This window comes from Ictidomys tridecemlineatus, chromosome 11 (assembly GCF_052094955.1).
Source record: "Ictidomys tridecemlineatus isolate mIctTri1 chromosome 11, mIctTri1.hap1, whole genome shotgun sequence".
Classification (NCBI taxonomy): Eukaryota; Metazoa; Chordata; class Mammalia; order Rodentia; family Sciuridae; genus Ictidomys; species Ictidomys tridecemlineatus.
This window is the reverse complement of record NC_135487.1, coordinates 123,246,385-123,265,475: the sequence shown is the minus strand read 5'-3', so window position 1 is coordinate 123,265,475 and position 19,091 is coordinate 123,246,385. Positions and strand designations below refer to the sequence as shown.

The window sequence follows — 19,091 nt, the reverse complement described above, 5'->3', positions numbered from 1 at the left end:
ATGAATAATATTCAAGGATTTCATTGTTTTTTTTTTAAATTTATCTTGAATATTTCTAATTAATGTGTATTTGTGCTTTCTTTGGTTGATTTTCAGATTTTGGAGGTAATGGGGATGAAATACAGGGACACTTTACTGCTGGCTACACCCCTAGCCCTTTTAATTTTTAACTTTTGAGCCAGGGTCTCACTAAGTTGCTGAGGTTGGTCTTGAACTTGTGATCCTCCTGCCTCAGCCTCCTGAGTCACAGGATTACAGGGATGTGCCACCACATCTGGCCTAATTCATGTGTTTTTAACTATTCCACATAGATGACATGATCAAGAGCAGGTGGTTCATGGCGATAAGAGCAAACAAGCAAGTGTTAAAGAAGTGTGGTGAGATGAATAAAGAATGAATAACGATTTTTAAAATCTTAATCTCCACTAGGCATGCCTTTTATTTTTATTCCCAATCTAGTGTGTCTGCTGGGATTTAAAAGCTATTGAATATGATAATTGTAAACATCTTGGTCCTAGCTCCCTCCATTTTAGACAGCATTTTTAAATTCTATCTTTTTATGTGTAACACTGGATATCAATTTAGAAAGCATATTTTTTATATATGTGTGTGTGTGAGTGTGTATATATATATATATATATATATATATATATATATATATATATAGTAGTTGGACACAATATCTTTATTTTTATGTATTTATTTTTATGTAGTGTTGAGGATCGAACCCAGCACCTCGCACACACTAGGCAAGCGCTCTACCGCTAAGCCACAATCGCAGCCCTAGAATGTATATTCTTTATCATGTTAAGTAAATATTCTTTCAAATTATGAGATGATTTCTTTAGGAATAGATACTGATTTTTTTATTTAAATTTTTTTTTTTTTAGTTCTAGATGGACACAATAGCTTTATTTATTTATTTTTATGTGGTGCTGAGGATCAAACCCAGGGCCTCATACATGCAAGGCAAATACTCTGCACTGAGCCACAACCCCAGCCCCTAGATACTGATTTTTTAATAACTATTCCAATATCTTTGGCACCTGTTGACATCGTATGATTTCTTTTATCCAGCATTTTGATGTGCGATTTTATAAAATAACAGTAGATCTCCATATATTCTTCAATTCTAGTATGAATCTTACTTGGTGGTAGTTAGCATAGAGATGAACATGATTCGCTCGTCATTGCTAGTGAGCCTTCGATAAATGTTAGTATTTCTATTATCATTATTATTTTTACTCTTATGTGCTGCTAATTTTTTTATTTAAGAGGTTAGGAGCTCATCATCTAAGGAAAGCTTGCCCAGTCCCCCCCTCCCCAAGCCTAAAGATGCCCTGAGGGCAAGATTCAGGAGGGAAGCTTTCAGGAGCATCTGAGTGAGACTCGTGCTCTGGGGAAGGCAGAGGGTCCACCCAATCCAGGTCCTGCTTCCTGGCACCTGCTCACCTAGAACCAGCACCCCCACCCCCCAAAAATACAGTGGCATGGTGTTCTGCTCCAGGAGACTCCAAGCAAGGTTCTTTTGGTAATTACCATACGATTCAAGTCTCAGGACAGAAGCTGTCCTCTGAGGGACCGATGGACATTGCCAGACATTTTTTAAAAGAGAAGTCAAGGTTTTGGTATTTGCTAATTGCCACTTCCTCTATTATGGATCCGAAGGATAGGAAATATTTTCAGATCTGCTTAAATACAGGGCAATATTATGGCTAACCTGGGACTTTAAGATTTACTATTCTCTTAACAGTTCAAGTCTCAGCTTTTGTGTCTGAAGGACATCGTTCACTCACACGTTTATTAGTTTTCTATTGAGTATTTCCTGTCTCGCGTGCTGGTCTATTTAGTTGAGTTTCACTTCACTGGTTGTAGAGTGTTGTCCAAAGTTTACTTGATTTCTGCTCTCTTTCGATACTCCCCTGCTGACTGAAGAAAGACTTCTAGAGAACAGCATACCCTCTGCAGTCTCATTAGCATCCAAAACCTTAACACCATGCATTTTGGCAGAGTATTTCTTATCTGCCATTGTCCATTCTCTATAGTTTCTAATTTGCCCCTACCTTGCAAACACACATACTCATATGTTCTAAAGCCCATTGGCTTTCCCCTTGAGCAGAAATCTTAACCTTTTCATCATTATTAATTGAGTTAATATCTGAAATGTTTAAAGTGGTGACTGGTACACATAAGTAATAAAAAGATGAAAAGACATGCCCACCGGTCTCAAACTCAGCATGCACTAAATTATTCTAATCCACTTTCAGAGTATATGCACTTAGCTCCTTGTCTACCTAGTGGGTCTCAGTGATCCCATAGGTCTCATGAGTATCCCAGGGTGTGTCCTGTGTCAGTTCGACAGTAAATGAGTGTTCCATACCCGAAGCCTGTAAATGACACTGATCCCAGTCAGTATCAGGGGAGCTTCCTTGGGAATAAGTGCCCCTGGGTGGGTCCTCTGCTTAGGCATACTGCTGGATGTACAACACCCTTCCCAGTAGTGGAGTCCACAGTCAACTCATTCTAGAACTTTCTGGGACACAGGTTGGTCTTTAGAAACAGGGTCAGGAGGATACTGAAGAGTTCTATCTATTCAGGAGCAGATGATCACATCCCTCCTTGACCTAAAGCCTCCCTTTCTTCTCCTTATTCTCATTCCAGATCCTTCCACTACTGCCTTTGCCCTCTGAACTTGAGATCTTCATTCCCTTCTCCAAATTTGGGTTTATCTCTTAAGGAGAGCTGCTCAGCTCATGGCAGTCAGGAGTCAGAGAAAGTGAGAGAGCAAGAGAGAGCAAGAGAGAGAGAGAAGGGGCCAGGGACAGACAGTCCCCAAGGCCATGCCATGTCCCCCAATGATCCATTCTCCACAGCGACACCCTACGTGCTTAGTAGTTCATTCAACCAATGGATTAATCCATCAATAAGGTTGGAGCTCTAATCCCCAAATCCTACCTCTGAGCCTTGCTGCATTGGGGGTTATGCCCTCAACATATCAGCCTTTTGGAGAACCTTCTAGATCCACACCATAACAGAGGGACTAACTCAAAGAAACCCAAGAGCCCTGTCTGTTCTTTCTCAGATCAGGAAGAGTTCAGTCCTAGGAACCCCAAAGCCTGTATTCCTTCCTGAAAATCACTACTCCCCCTTCCTTTCCCTCACAGCCCGGCCCCACATTCACACGCATGGATGCAGCAGGTATGGACTGAGGATGTTTCCTGTCGGATTCTTGTAGAAACCATAAAGCAGTCTAGGGCTTCCCTGGAACAGATTGCTACATTTAAAACGATGCAGACACCTAAGAGCTGTTTGCACAGATATGAGCTAGCTTCTTGAATTTGAAGACTGCCTTTTATGAAGAGATATGGATGCAGTTATCTGTAAATTGGATGTTAGGTCTGCTCTTCTCTGACTTTGCTAATTATAGTCAGGAGCGAGCGGGAGGAAGGGAGATTTTGAAGGTCTGAAAGTCCTTTTTTTTAATGTAGTCATGCTTAAATTTCAGATATAGTAACAATAATAAACATCATCACAATTAATATCTATTAAGCACTTACTTAATGTCATGGGTTGAACTTAGTATCTCATTTCCTCCTCATAAACTCCCACAAGTGAGATTATATTCCTATGTCAAGACATCTCCAAAATTAAAGAAAATTGCTGTGCCTTGTGCCCCTTTATTGCTAAAGAAGAGGTACAATACTCGGAAGGTCTTTTTGGAGGCAACATGTTCCTCACTGAAGTGTACTGCTCTCTTACCCATTTGATTCAGTTTTGACTGAGGCCTGGGGCAAGGGAGAGCTCTGCAGTGTTCTAGATTGCCACGGAAGCAGCTTACCACTTGAGATTTATGATGTGGCAGATATGGTGTCACCTGAAGTGTCACGTCAAGGCATGTTGAAAGGAGGAATGGAGGAGGATTAGAGCGCAGACTCCTAGAGTTTCAGAACAAACTCTTCTATTTTCTGGAAATAAACATTCTTTTGAGAAATACTATCTAGTTCGACACTATCTTACTAGAAATTTAATCCTTGGCCGTGGAATATCAAGTGACCGTGCAACTTGTATGGCTTATCCTGAGTGAGGGTTACCTAGCCACAAGGTTGTGCATGAAGAGTGGCAGTTCTTCAAAAGGAAATAGATATGTATGTATGTATGTATACATAGGTTGCATAGCCTTCTTCTCTCAGTCCGCACCTATAGCCTCACGTAGAATTTCTTTTTTAAAAAATTATGATTATTAGTGTACATTAATTGTACAAAATAAGGAGATGCACTGTGACAATTTCATACCTGCATATTTCCCTGTTTCTCCTCCCTTCCCTCTGGCCTTCTCTTTACCTAACAGTCCCCCCACTTTTTTTTTTTAATTTCTAAATTCACATATGAGAGAAAACATGCAATACTCGTTTTTCATCTGGCTTATTTTGCTTAACATGATGATCTCCTGTTCCATCCTTTTCCCTGAAAATGACACTATTGCATTCTTCTTTATGGCTAAACAATATTCACATAACTCGTTAACTAAAGAAGGAAAACTAGGGCTTTCTTCTTTTTTATATATATTTATTTTTTAGTTGTAGTTGGACACAACTAAAAAAATTCACTTATTTTTATGTGGTGCTAAGGGTCGAACCCAGGACCTTGCGCATGCTGGGCGAGTGCTCTGCTGCTGAGCCACGACCCCAGCCCTGGGGCTTGCTTCCTGATGGTTTTGTATGATATACTGGCAAGAAATGGAAGCAGATTGCAAGAGCATCGCAACCCCAGGTTAGATGGTTCTTGAAAGGAAGTGGTGTTGGTCAGCTTTGCATCACTGTGCCCGAGACACCTGTTAAGAACAACTTAGAGGAGAGAACGTTTACCTTGGTTCAGGGTCTCATAGGTTCTGTCCATGGCCATCTGAGTCCCTTGCTCTGGGCCTGGGCGGTCAGAACATTATGGCAAAAGAGCATGGTGGAGAAGCAGAGAGGAGAGCGGTGAGGAGGAGCAGAGGGAAGACGGACCCTTCAGGAACTCCTGGTGAGCCAGCTCTTCCTCACCTCTACTTGCTGACAGTTACCACCCAATTAGTCCATTCACACTAGGATGGACTCATCAGGTCACAGCTCCCATGATCTAATGCTCTTACCTCTGAATATCTCTGCATTAACAGGAGCTTTGCGGGTCACCTCATACCCAAACCATAACAAAGGTACTGAAGGGAGTCGGTCATAAGCCAGTGGAGAAGACGGATTCTACAAACAAGTAAATCAACAAGGTAATCTCAGAAAGTGGAAAGTTCTGTGCTTAAAAATAAAATAGAGATTGAGTCATGTAGCTGGGTACAGTGGCCCACGCCTGTACTCCCAGCAGCTCATGAGGCTGAGGCAGGAGGATTGCGAGTTCAAAGCCAGCCTTAGCAACAGCAAGGCACTAAGCAACTCAGTGAGACCCTGTCTCTAAATAAATAAAAAATAGGGCTGGGGGTGTGGCTCAGTGGCTGAGTGCTCCTGAGTTCCCTCGCCTGGTGCCCTGGTACCCAAAACCAAACAAAATCTCCCCTTAAGCAAAGGCAAAAAAGGAAAAAAGAAATCAAGACACTTGGTCACACAGAATGAGACAGCAGCAACAGTGGTTCGAGGGGTAGGGAAATCCCATGTGCAGTTCCACACCCTTTATTTGTGTTAATGCACTCAGTCTTCACAACAGTCTTATGAGGTAGTTATCATTATTGTCATCTTACAAATAAAGAAGCCGAGGCATAGGGAGGTTGAGAAGGTTGTCCAAGGGCACAGATGGCAGGCAGAGGAGTCTGGATGCAAAGGCGGAGTAGTCCCAAGATTCCCACCAACACTCCACCTTCTGCTGCTCACCTTTCTGCCCAGGTATTCTAAAAGCCACCCCCTTTTCCTTCATGATCAATTTTCATTTCTACTTAAGGTCACAGATATTGGCCCATGTCCCCTGCTACCAGAAAATAGATAGTTACGTAATGGATAAAAGAGCAATTCCCACTTTCAGGAGATTTAAACCTGCATGAAAAGAATTAGCACTGGGGGTGGGGCGTGGGGGGGCTTTCTTTCCATCAGGTACTGAGGGGCAGTGGAGTGTTCACGAAGAAATAGTTGAGGGACCTGGTCAACTTGAATCTGAAGCTGAGTAACAGGGCTTCACAGATGATGAGCACGATATTAATTTTTTTCTAAACAAGAAACATGAATTTCTTGAGTAGATTTGTTTTCAGGGACCATGTCACTGGAGTTGGTCAACTGCTGTACCTTGAAGAGATTTATGGCTCAGACATTGTTCCATCAGCAGCCACCTAGAAAGTCTGTCGCTCATGGGCATTCCTCATCAGATCAACTACCTTATTAGGACAAGCTCTGATCACACAGAATGACAAACAGGTGACCAGGAGGGAGATGAGTGTAGCCACAGAGCTTCCGTGGTCCGAGGCCATGGGGACCACACTCTTGCACCTGTCGGAGGAGAGATGCAGAGCACGTTCACAAGCCTCCCCTGTGCCCACCAGAGAGAGCCGGGTCCTGGCGGAGGTTGCAGAGGGAGTCAGACTTGTTTCCTCTGCTTGGAACTGTAAAGAAGAGAGAGAGAGAGAGAGAGAGAGAGAGAGAGAGAGAGAGAAAAGCAAAAAACTAAAGAGTCTTTTGGTGACTACTTCCCTGGGTCCCTTTTGACTCTTCTTACCACATGTAAAGCAGCCCTGTCCTCCTGGTAGGCTGGGAATGAGAGTTGCTGAAGAAGGATCCTGTTCATTGCCCACTGACAGGGAAGAGGGGACATTTTCACGTCAAGAGCAGTTTGCGCAGGGAGGCCATTCAACTTCCTTCAGTCCAAGGACGGGAGAGTGAAGAAGTTACATTTGTCAAGAGAAAAAAAAAATACTGTGCGAATAGTATTTCACCGACAAAAAAAGGACAGTCGGGACAGGAAGTGGAGACCCGCAGGGACCTGAAAGGGGGTCCAGCATTGTCAGTTATGTCTCCATGTGCCTGTCTCTTTCTTAATCAGCAAGGCACTGCTTTGACCATGTAGATCAAGAGGTTTTCTCCTCTAAGTGTACAGTACATTAAGAAAATCCTGGGTGTTTTAATCTATAGTCCATTATACTCACTTTTGGAAAAATGAAGCTGTCTCTAGCCTGAAGCAGCCAAGGTTTCTGGTTTTCTTAAACCTTAGTCTGTGATTCTGAAATGGCCCTTTGCTATTAGCAATCCCTACTTTAATCCATTCTCTCCAACACCTAATATCAGGCTGTTCTGGCCATCAGAATACTCTGCTTTTGAGAGCACAACTGACAAGTGACTTGTCTTCTATGATACTCGATGGGGATATCCTCTCCTCCTCTCAGATACAGATGGAGACTTAGTTTCATGTTTAGAGAAGTCTTGGTTCACGTCCATGTGTCCCTTAACTAAGAGAGGAGAGCTAGGAGAGCTGTCTTAGTACATGAACACAAATTTGTGATCTACTGGATAACTTTGGCATGTTAAGATACCATCAGCAAAATGGAAAATAAGACACAGTGCCTAACAGATAAAGGATTAATGTCCTAAGTTCATAAAGAACCCATGTAACTCTTTAGGAAAAGAATATTTCACTTATTTGAAATGTGAAAAATTCTTATGCTGAACTATTGATTTAATAAAGTACATTGCCTTAAATGCATATAATTATCTTAAACTTTACTAACCACCAAATAAATTATAATTTAAGCAATTAAATTTAATTTCTGTCAACATTTTTGTAAAATTAAGAAAAACCACACAGTGTTGGAACTTTCAAAAATATTTTTGGGACTACATAGTGTAAAAGTTTTCTGGATTAAAGGTATTTAAACAACCAGAGAAATGAAAAATTGGGCTCTTTATGTGTACTATGAATTGAAATGCATTCTGCTATCATGTATAGCAAATTAGAATAAATAAATTTTTTTAAAAAGGAAAGGAAGAAAAAAAGAATCTTTAAAATTCCTTGTAATTTGTTTCTCAATAAAATTTTATTGTGAGGAAGTAAAGAGATGCAAAAATTTCATCTTAAACTTTTTATAAAAATAGAAAATAAAATATACAAAAAAAAGGAGAATGATAAATTGGGATACATCTATATGATATAGTATTATAAAACTATTGTTTATGTTTTAGAAAATGATTTTAAAAGCATGAAACATGTCCAGACACATTAAATGAACAAGTATTTAACACAGATGAAGTCCAAGTGGGTATGTAAATATATATCCTGAATCACCGCTTTATTATCCAGAGAATAGAAATATATTCATTTATATTCAAGCTGGAATCCCATTTCTGATATGATATTTGTCAAATAACTACAGATAAGCCCAACAGCTGGTAACAATTATTAATTGGATAAACAGAAAACACCTGGGGATTCTGCAGAACTAAAAAGAGCAGCCAGACTGTGGAGAGGAATTGAATTTTGGAGAAGTGACTGGCACGCAGATGAGTTTTACGGTTTCTAGTGGGTTTCACCTGCGTGCAGGTTGTAGCATGAAGAAGCACAATGAAGGTGAGTAACACTTTGCTAGAAATCCCACCGTCTTTCTAGCTGAAGGAACGAAGGAAAGGAGGCTTGTCAACTGCAGATACTGGGAAGTGAGGGTAGGACTCTGGAAAAGGGAGAAGCGGAGGAAGCCCCATAATTCTCTGTATGAACAGTGCTGAAGTCCAGGCTGACTCCGAGTGCAGGTGCAGGACAGTCTCAGAGCAATATGGCAAAGAATGAAAAGAACAGAATTAAGCTTTGAGCTACTACCAACAGAAGGAAAGACAGAGTCTAACTGGATTAAATGCTGGCCAACACAACAACACCAACATTCTTCTGATGAAGGTAACAGAACCCAGAAGCCACACAACCTAACGTTTGTAACATCCAAGATGTAATAAAAAATTATACAAGGTAGAAGGAACACGGAAAATGTGATCGATTTTCTAGGATAAAGATGACTTGTAACAACCACGTCAAATGCCTCTGAGGTCAAAATGATTTGACAAGAATTTAATAACAGCCACTCAATGGGGTGAAAGAAAACACACAGAGAATGAATGAAAAGGCAGAAAATCTTGGTAGAGATACACAAATTTTAGAGAAACAGATTTTACAAATATAGTTGTTATTTTAAAAAATAATCAAATAGGGTGTACAACAGAATGGGTAGGTCAGAGGAAAGAACCAGTGAAATTGCAAATGTATTGATAAAAATTATTTGATCTGAGGGCTGGGGATGTAGCTCAGTTGGTAGAGTACTTGCCTCACAGGCACAAGGCCCAGCACCACCCCTAAAAAAAAATTATTTGATCTGAAAGAAAGTCGAAAAAATTGACAGAAACTTAGGGATATGTGGGACAATATAAAAAAGTATAACATATACATATTGGAATTGAAGCAGGAGGCAATAGAGACATAAAATAGGGAAGGGGAATAGGAAAAGGATATATTATATCCTTATATAATTATATCAAAGTGGCTTCTGCTGTCATGTATAATTTTTTTAAAAAACCAATAAATTTAAGACATTACAATTGAACTATTCTCAAATTTTGTGGAAAACATCCATTTGCCAATTTGAAAAGGTTAATGAACTCCAAAGAAGATAAATTCAAACACCACCAAGCCAAGACAATAATAATCAGACTGCTGAAAGCTAAATACAAAATCTTAAAAGTAGATTAAAATGCTGTATTATTTTTAGAGCAATGATTTGAATAACACAAACTTCTCTTGGAAAACATTGGCACAATAAGATAGTGGAACAACGTTTTAAAGCATTGAAAGAAAAAAATTTCAAACCAGTTTTCTATACACAGCAAAAACAACAGCTTCAGCTGGGCTCAGTGGCTGCACACCTGTAATCTCAGCTGTTTGGGGGGGGGGCTGAGACAGTAGGATCCCAAGTTCAAAGCCAGCCTTAGCACTTTAGCTAGGCCCTAAACCACTCAGGGAGACCCTGTAAAATACAATAGAGGGCTGGGAATGTGGCTCCGTGGTTAAACACCCTGAATTTAATCCCCAGTACCTAATAATAATAATAATAATAATAATAATAATAATAATGATAATAATAATAATGGCAGCAACAAAATCTTCAAACATAGAATAGTATCATCCAGCCTGGTGTGCTGGTGCAGCCTGTAATCCCAGCAGCTCGGGAGGCTGAGGCAGGAGGATTGCAAGTTCAAAGCCAGCCTTGGCCAAAGCGAGACACTAAGCAACTCAGTGAGACCCTGTCTCTAAATAAAATACAAAAACATGGCTGGGGATGTGCCTCAGTAGTCGAGTGCCCTTGAATTCAATCCTTAGTACCCCAAAACAAAACACCAAATACAAATGCAGAAAACTAAAAACAAAACAAAACCCTTAGAGACTCATTGCCAAAAAACTATAAGAAATTGTAAATGGAGTCTTTCTGCCTGAAATATTCCATTGAGTATGTTTCACAGTGTAGGCTTAGTTTTTTTTTTTAATTCTTTTAATTTCTGCTTATCATGGAATGTTTTATTTCATTCTAAATTCTGAAGGATAATTTAGATGGGCACAGTAATATTGGTTGGCACCCATTTAATATTGGTTGGTATGGCACATATTATTCTAAGCCCTCCTGGCTTTGAAGGTCTGGGTTAAGATATCAGTTGAAATCTGAATTGATTTGCCTCTAAACGTGCAGCTATTAAAATTTTATTCTTATTCTGTATGTTAGGTATTTTCTTTATAATGTGTCTTGGAGAGGATTTCTTTTGAACTTGCCTATTTGGAGTTTTATATGCTTTTATATTTGAATTTTCATCTCATTCCTAAAATTTGGAAAATTTTTCTGATACTATACCATTGAAAAGATTGGGCATTCCTTTAGTTTGTATTTCAAAGCTTTGTTCTGACCCATTTAATAGTGTTTAAATTCGGTCTCTGAATATTATCTTAGATATCTTGAATATTCTGGTCATGGTCTCTTAACATCTTTTCTTTCTTATTGACTTTGTTTTCAACATTATATATCTTGTCTTCTAGGCCTGGGAATCTGTCTTCAAGGTAGTCTAATCCATTGATAATGCTTTCCATTAAATTTTGTATTTGATTTATTGGCTCTTTCATTCCCAGAATTTCTACTTGATTCCTTCTCAGAATCTCTTTCTCTTCATTGAAATGATCTTTCCTGCATTTTTTCTCTAAGTTCATTCCTTACACCCTCTTTTAACTTGTTAAACATTTTAACTATGAACTTTCTAAATTCTTCCTCTGACATTTCCTCCCCTGTGGTATCCCTGGGTTCAGTTGTTGAAGTGTTGTGTGCAATATTTTTGGTGTGCCTTCTTCGTGACTATTACTTGTGGCATGAGATCAAGATATGAAATTTTCCACTTGTGGGAGCTCAAAAAGTTTTAGATTTGGGGGGGGGCGTTTCAGATTTCAGATTAGGGATGCTCCACTTGTAGTAGTATATCTATTAAGAGCTTGCATTATCAAAAATTTTTTTATTAGTTGCTCAAGACAATACAATGATCTTGACATATCATACATTTGATTCAAATGAGGTATGAATTCTTATTTTTCCACGTGTACAGATTGCAGGATCACATTGGTTATACAGCCACGTTTATACATACAGCAATCCTAGTGTCTGTTGTATTCTGCTGCCCTTCCTATCCCCCCTCCCCTCCCCTCCCCTCCTCTCACCTCTCTCTACCCAATCTACTGTAACACATTTCTCTCTCTTTTTTCTCTTCCCCCTCACACCATCATATCAAATTTTTTTTCACAAAGAAAAAAATTAAGTTCAAACAGCTTCATTGGTTTATTTTATCAAATATTTATTTTATCAAATATTCAAGAAAGATATCAATCCTATGCAAATTCTCTCAAAAAATTTAGAGAAGTTATCAAATTACACTAACAATAAGCAATTAAAAAATGAACTAAAATCTGCACTTATAATACCAAACAACATAAAATCATTAGAAATAAATTTAATGAAAGATATGTGAAAGAGAATTAAATAAGACCTAATGAAATGGAAAGGTCATGTGAAATTCATGGATTGAAAGCTTCAGTCTTGTTAAGATGGAAATTCTCCCCAAATTGATGTAGAAATTCAGTGTAATGCTAATCAAAAAATTTTTTAAATAAATTGACAAGTCAATGTAAAAATGTATATGGAAAGGCAAGAGACCCAGATTACCCAAAATCATTTTGGGAAAAACAAAAGAACAAAATCGGTGATTTATACCAAGTGATTTCAAGCTTCACATGTAGGAACTGTAATCAAGAAATTGTGTGTTTTGGCTTAAGGAGAGAGCCTTATGATCTACTCCAAGATAAAATAAATAAAGCAAAATAGTCTAGAAGTAGGCTCACACCTATATTATCAATAGGTTTTTGCCAAAGATGGCAAGATAATTCAAAGGGAAAAGGTATGCTCTTCAAGTAGACTCCTGTAACCATGGATATCTGAATAGGAAAAAAATTAATATCAACCTTGATCTCAAGCTGCATACAAAAAATATCTTGAAATGTGTCACATATAAACACAAGAGATAAAAATATTAAATTTCTAGAAGAAAATATTTTTTAATATTTATTTTTTAGGTGTAGATGGACACAACACAATACCTTTATTTTTATGTGATGATGAGGATCGAACCCGGGTCCCGCCCGTGCTAGGCGAGTGCTCTACCACTGAGCCACAATCCCAGCCCCGAAGAAAATATTTATAGCATTTGGGCAGATAAGTATTTCTTAAACAGGATATAAAAAATATGAACTATAAGTGAAAAAATGGAAAATTTAATTAAATTTAGAACTTTGAAAGTTATAAACTGAGAGAAAATATTTGACAAGCATGGATCTGATAAAATTATATAATGCATTATAAATTTTAAAAATGTGCATTTGCTATTCCCTCAAACCTCACACACACAAAAAAAAAGCTATGAACACCTACCAAGGCAAGTGGTGGAAACTTCTAAGAAAAAATATGAATAATTTTCCTTGCATTGCACACAACACATACACACAAAAATATTCACTATATAGAGATCTTAGACCTAAATGTAAAAGTGACAATGAAAAATTTCTAGAAAGAGTCTTTTGATTTGGAGCTTAACAAATTTTCTCACATTGGAGACACAAAGCATAACTCATAAAAGACAAGATTCATAAATTTGATGACATCAAAACTGAACACATCTGCTCATCAAAAGACACCATTAGGTGAATAAAAATCAAGCTATACATAAATATGTAAATCAGACCAGAATATATAAAGATTTCACCCAACTCAAATAATAAAAAAAAATACTACCAAAAAAGAAGTGATGAAAGGTTTTAACAGAAAAATCACAAAAGATCTACAGAAAGTCAGTAAGGACTTGGGAGATGCTCAACATCCGGGAAAAGAGAAGATAAAGCATAACGCCACCTTATACTGCATTCCATACTCCTTAGAATGACTGAATTTAAAGACTGAAAATTTCAAGTATTGACAGATGTGGAGCAACTGAGCCTATGCACCATTCATGGGAATGTATAATTGTGCAGCCATTTAGGAAAACAACATGCAGCCTTGAAAATTAAACATGAATCTACTATGTGACCCAGCAGTTATACTCCACAGGATCTGCCAAAGGGCAGTGAAAACATGTTCACAAAACAATTTATATATATCAAGCTTTATTTTTAACAATGACAAGTGAAATCACCCAAACGTCCATCAACAGGTAAATACATCGTCAAATATGTCTATACAATGGAATATTACTCAGGAATTAAAAATAAATAATGAAACAACATGAATGAACCTCACAATCTTTTTGCTTCGTGAGAGAAGCCAGGTACCAAAGAGGCTATCCCATATGATTCCATTTATATATATTTTTAGAAAATATAATCTATAATGACGGAAGAAAGCATGGCAGTAATTGAATGGGATGGAGGTGAAAGTGAACAATCTTTGCTCAAGGGGGAGGGGCTGTGAAGGTGATAGAAGTGTTTGGGATCTTGATTACGTTCGTGTGATTTCATCTGTCAAAACTCATCTAAGTGTACACTTTAAATACATGTAATTTATTTTGCATAAATTGTTATTCAATAAACTTATAAACAAAATAAATAGAATGCAAAGAAAGAAATTAATAATGCCCCTGATACCAAAATCTCTAATGTCACCTTGTTGACTAGCTGGAAACAGCTTCCTCTAGGGACTCTCCACTAACACTCCTTAGACTCCCCCTGACTACGTACAGGTGCCACTATTTGCCTTGGTTTGGGGGATCTGAATAAGGTCTTCTGGTAGGGAGGTTCCCCATTATGCTCAGAACTATTCTGTGCACAGTAGCTCCCCCACCTCCTGTCCCCAACTCTCTCCTTTCCAAAGGCTGCTGTCCTTGGTGCTACCTGCACCACCAACACGTTCCCCTGGAGAATGTCAGTAGCACACTGCCTCTCTCCTAACTTCCTCCCCTAGACCTTTTATCTCTCAAAAGTCAATGGGAGAATTTTTCTCCTTTTATCATAGGTTTCCTACAACAAGCGCCTAGTGACATGTCTTTTCCCCCTCAAACTAAACAATGTATCCTTCCTGGAGCCCCCAGTAGAAAGGCCTTAGGAGAAAACTCAAGCACACACAGATTCCACTTGGATTATTTGATCCCCCTTACAGGCCCGGCCCCTGTCCTGGATTGTGTTTTGCCCCTAATAATATGAAAACAAAATATATAAGCCCTTCTCTCATAATAAAAAATACACATTTCTTCAACAAGAAAAAAAAATGGATTTTTTTCTTCAGTTGCTGGTTGAATTCATTAGGCTAAAATTAAAAGCTTCAAATTAGATTGCATGTTTTTCTTTCTATTGTCTACGTTATTGACACCCCAGGCATAAATCTGAACTACACTGTGGACTTTTATGCTTGAACTATTTCAAGGTTTTCAAAGTGCTCTTGTGTTTTTTACATAAAGTGACGCACAGTGGGTGGTGCAGAATCCATGATGTTGGTAAATTGATCCATTCACATGCATTAGGGAATTCACTAGATTCTTCTTCTTAAGGCCTATTGTTTTGACAGCTGTAAGAAGTGTAATGCCAGGTAATCAAGGCTAACCATTTCAGTTACTCCTTTTCTGCCTCTGAAGAAATTTTAAGTGATTTTGTCCATTCTCCTGAAACTTAAGCACAACAGCATGTTGTTGTTTTATTCCGAGTCCATGAAAGACAATGTTTCTCAGCCAACTGGGGGACAGATGAGAAGTTCTGCTCTGAGCTTACAAGTTAATGTTTGGCAACTTCTGCTCCACTGTCAGCTCAGGTAACCAGGACTCCTGAGTGAATGGAAAGCAGTAATGGAGACTCCTCAGAAACTTGGAATGGAACCACCATTTGACCCATTATTTCACATCTTGGTTTATACCCAAAGTACTTAAAGTCAGCATACTGCACTGAAGGGGCCACATCAATGGTTTAAAGCAGCTCAACTCACAATAGCAAAGCTATGGAACCAACCAAGGTGCCCTTCAACAGATGAATGGATAAAGAAGATGTGGTATCTATAAACAATGGAATATGTCAAAATACGCCCTACTGTCCTGTATATCTAAAAAGAACAATTAAAAAAAAAAAAGAATTCCTGAAGGTTGCCCTCTAGTTCTGTGAATCATTGGATTTCCTGAGATTCTGGGGTTGGCACTGCTGCTTCAGTAGCTTCAAACTGTAAGTGTTGCAGTTAAGTGGCACAACTGAGCTGCTACAGGACGGCCTCATGATGGATCCTGTGACAGGAGATCAACGAATTCAGTACATTAACCACTGTCAACCAGGGTGACTGAAAACTTTGCCAATAACATTCAGATACTGACAGAAGGAAAAAATAACATTTTGATGCAAAATGCACACAGAGTGATCACTGAGAGAAGAGAAAAAAGACCCATGAACAATGCAAAACCAAGACAATGAGAGAACAGAAGCCGAATACTCTGTGGTGGGATGGATTACAGGCTTACGGTCCATTCTGAATATCACTTATACATGCTTAAGCCACCTGTTTGGTGAATAGCATGTAATTCACCTTCTGTATCATGTATGATCCTTCTGAATTCTCTTATCATCCTCCTCATGAGAAAACAAGGTAGGGCAGTAGTTGAGAGCTCAGATTTCAGAGCCCATCACATCTGCATTTGGATCCTGCTTTTGTTTGCATATGACCTTGGTCAGCCTCTCTGGGCCTATTTAACCTTTGTGGACCTCTTCTGCAAAACAGAAGTTATATGCTTAAGCCTTAGAATGATTTCTGTGTATTTACTGCAATTCTATAGGTAAAGCCTTTGTGACCCTGGCTAGGCGGTCCTCCTCCTCTAGTCCACGGCACGCGGCTGTTCCCTGGGCTCTCTGAGGGCCACTCTGGGTGAGGGGCTAGTGCTCCGAGGCTGCTGGAGCCCAGGAGACATTCTCATAGTTTTCTGTAATGTCCTCGTGGTCACTGCCTCTTTGGCTGGCCGGTCCTGCAGAGTCCTCCGGGTGTGCCTTCTTCAATTCTGAATAAACGACCACAGGTTCCTGGTGGAAAACCCACAAATTTTAAGTACCTAAATACAGATGAGGAAGAGCAGAGAAGAGAGAGGGCCAGGAAATGCATCTCACCTTACTGTTCCTAGGCGTCCGCGGTGAATTGGCTGTTGGATGGGGATAGCAAAGAAAAGTTTTAAGTTCTACATTTCAAATTTACAGCCTATTCCCAGTACATTCCCAGTCCACTCCACCTCTCCTGCTCATCTCTTGACTGTTTTCTCTGCTGACTTTTTCTAGGTCCTCACAGAAAAAAAGCACTCTTTCCCCTCCACACACAAGATATATGCACACTAAAAAAAAAACAAGGCACCTCTGTGGCCGTATTGACCATCTGGGAGGAAGGGGCCCACAGCACTCACTTCTCTTTGCACAGGGAATTTGGAGAAGGCTCGAGGAGAGAGCAGCCGTCTGAACCACACAGCAGTTCCCCAGGAAGCCAAAGATTTGCAGTGGAGCATTAAGAAAATTCACTGTGTGTTCCTCTGTCCTTCCAAAGAGTTGTTTGTGTCTCTCTTGTTTATTTATTCAGCCAACAAGCATTCATTGAAAAGTGGCTTCTTATTAAACATTAGGTACATTACAAGGAGGCAGAGATGACAGAAGCTCAGTCCATATGACCAAGGAGCCCATGAGTTCGAAAAGGAGAAACGGACATCGAAACCAATGCAACAGGTTTCCAGAAATGCCTATTGAACTCTGCTGTTGCCACAAAGAGTGATCGTGGGGAGAGATGATGAGAGTCACGTCCTGAAAGGTCGGCAAGGACAGAGAAGAGGCACTGGGCCCAGGAGAAGCAGGCCATGTCTCCCATGTTAAGCTCACATTTGAGACGACTCTTTGATCAAAGACCCTTGGCTGGATCTGAGAACACTGCCACCTACCACCTCGCCTCTTCTTGTCTGAAAGGTATCTCACCTGAAATTCCGTTTGTGCTCGGGATGCTCCTGATCTGAGAATAAATCAGGTTTCCTTCTTCAGGATTCACTGTGAGAAAACAGAAGACGTTACATGGCCCCCCTCTGAGAGTCTCCTGCTATGGTTTAGTTTGGGATTTGGTTTGTTCTCCAGAGGTTCATCTATCAGAAGAGTGGTCCCCTGCGTTGTGACGTGAGGAGGTAGTGGAACCTCTAAGAGGTGGGGTCTAGGGAAAGGTCTTTAGGGGCACCTCCCGTCACTCTGGATTCCTATTTGCCACACGATCTCCCTGCTTATGTGCACTCCTGAAATTGTGATGCCATCTGCCATGCATCCTCGCCAGAGCCAATGCCAGTGCCATGCTCTTGAACCTCCAGAAATATGAGCTAGATAAAACTTTTTTTCTTATGAAGTACCCAGTCTCGGGTATTTCATCATAGTAAGGAAAATCAGACCAATACTCCTTTACAGCCACCAAATTTATAGCTGCCTTTTAATCCCTATAATGTTAGGCATGTCATATTTAAATTGGCTATGAAAGGGCCCTGAGTTGTTGATCAGTCCTTCCTGTGTACTGGTACTTCCCTAGAACCCTCTGTCCCTTAAGAAGTCCTTACCATTGCTATACACTGGCTGCAGCTCCAGTTGGGCTAATTGCTCAGAGTAGGGGAGCTCCTGGGCATCTAGGCTGGAGAGCCCAAACCCAGAAGTCTCCTGATGTTCACTGGGACTGTAACTGTGACAAAAAGAGACAATGGAGGAAGAGTGTTTGTGAGTTACACAGAGTCTCAGAGAAATTGGTATCCAGGAAGACCTAGAGCCTGGCAGGATTTACATTAAAAAAATTATTACGGACACTTTTTCATGACTCTTTCAAGAAAATATTAGAAACAATGTGGTGCAAGATGGACCCCAGGGGAAGCTAGCTGAGGCCAAGTCCAAGGGCAGAAGCCACTCAGTCTTCGGGTCCCTTTGAGAGGATAAAACTTATATTTGTCTAATTGTTAAGCTTATTTTTAAAGATATCAATGTTTAAACGTTGATACGCAGGGTCTTCTGCATTCCCGTGTAACTTGACCTTTGTCTTTTTTTTTTTAATTCTCTACCTCGTGTGGTAAGACTCCACTTTCCCTGTAAGATATTATGAAGTTTCCTCAGAAAAGTGGGCTCTTTTCTGAACATCACCTCCTTGTGCGCTGTTAATTTAACGCTGGCGTTTAGTGTCACTTCCTAAATGAGTGAAGGAATGAGAGAAACAGGGAGTGGACGAACGGTGGCCCTATGCAGGGTGACGTCATTAAGACGTCAGCGGTCAGTTCTGTGCTGCAGCTCGGAGGTCGATAAATAAACCCAGACAACAGCATGCATTCGGCATGTCAGCTGACACAATATTGTCCCCAAAGAGGAGTGGGACTGGTTTTCTGATCACATTTTTTTTTAAATTTTGTAAGAAGGTTACAAGGTTGGTAGGAAGTCCATTCAAAACTTTAAAAATGTACATCATCCTAGTTATAAACAGATTATGCAAATGAACCAAGCAGCACAAGAATCCGAGACCTTACCTAGGTGTCCCCGTGGCCGGAAGTCTCCCTACAAAAGGAACA

At 39.8% G+C, this 19,091-nt stretch overlaps 2 long non-coding RNA genes across 2 annotated transcripts; one reads left to right on the top strand and one right to left on the bottom strand.

The window, feature by feature from the left end:
* Nucleotides 1-680: 680 nt before the first annotated feature.
* On the top strand, nucleotides 681-18,399 carry LOC144368408 (uncharacterized). Its single transcript, XR_013428171.1, has 3 exons — nucleotides 681-5,022; nucleotides 5,156-5,260; nucleotides 17,145-18,399. It is a non-coding gene; the product is annotated as an uncharacterized LOC144368408 (long non-coding RNA).
* Nucleotides 16,289-16,734, bottom strand: LOC144368409 (uncharacterized). The gene is made up of 2 exons (XR_013428172.1): nucleotides 16,645-16,734; nucleotides 16,289-16,560 (listed from the first exon to the last, which is right to left on the bottom strand). It is a non-coding gene; the product is annotated as an uncharacterized LOC144368409 (long non-coding RNA).
* Nucleotides 18,400-19,091: the final 692 nt, after the last annotated feature.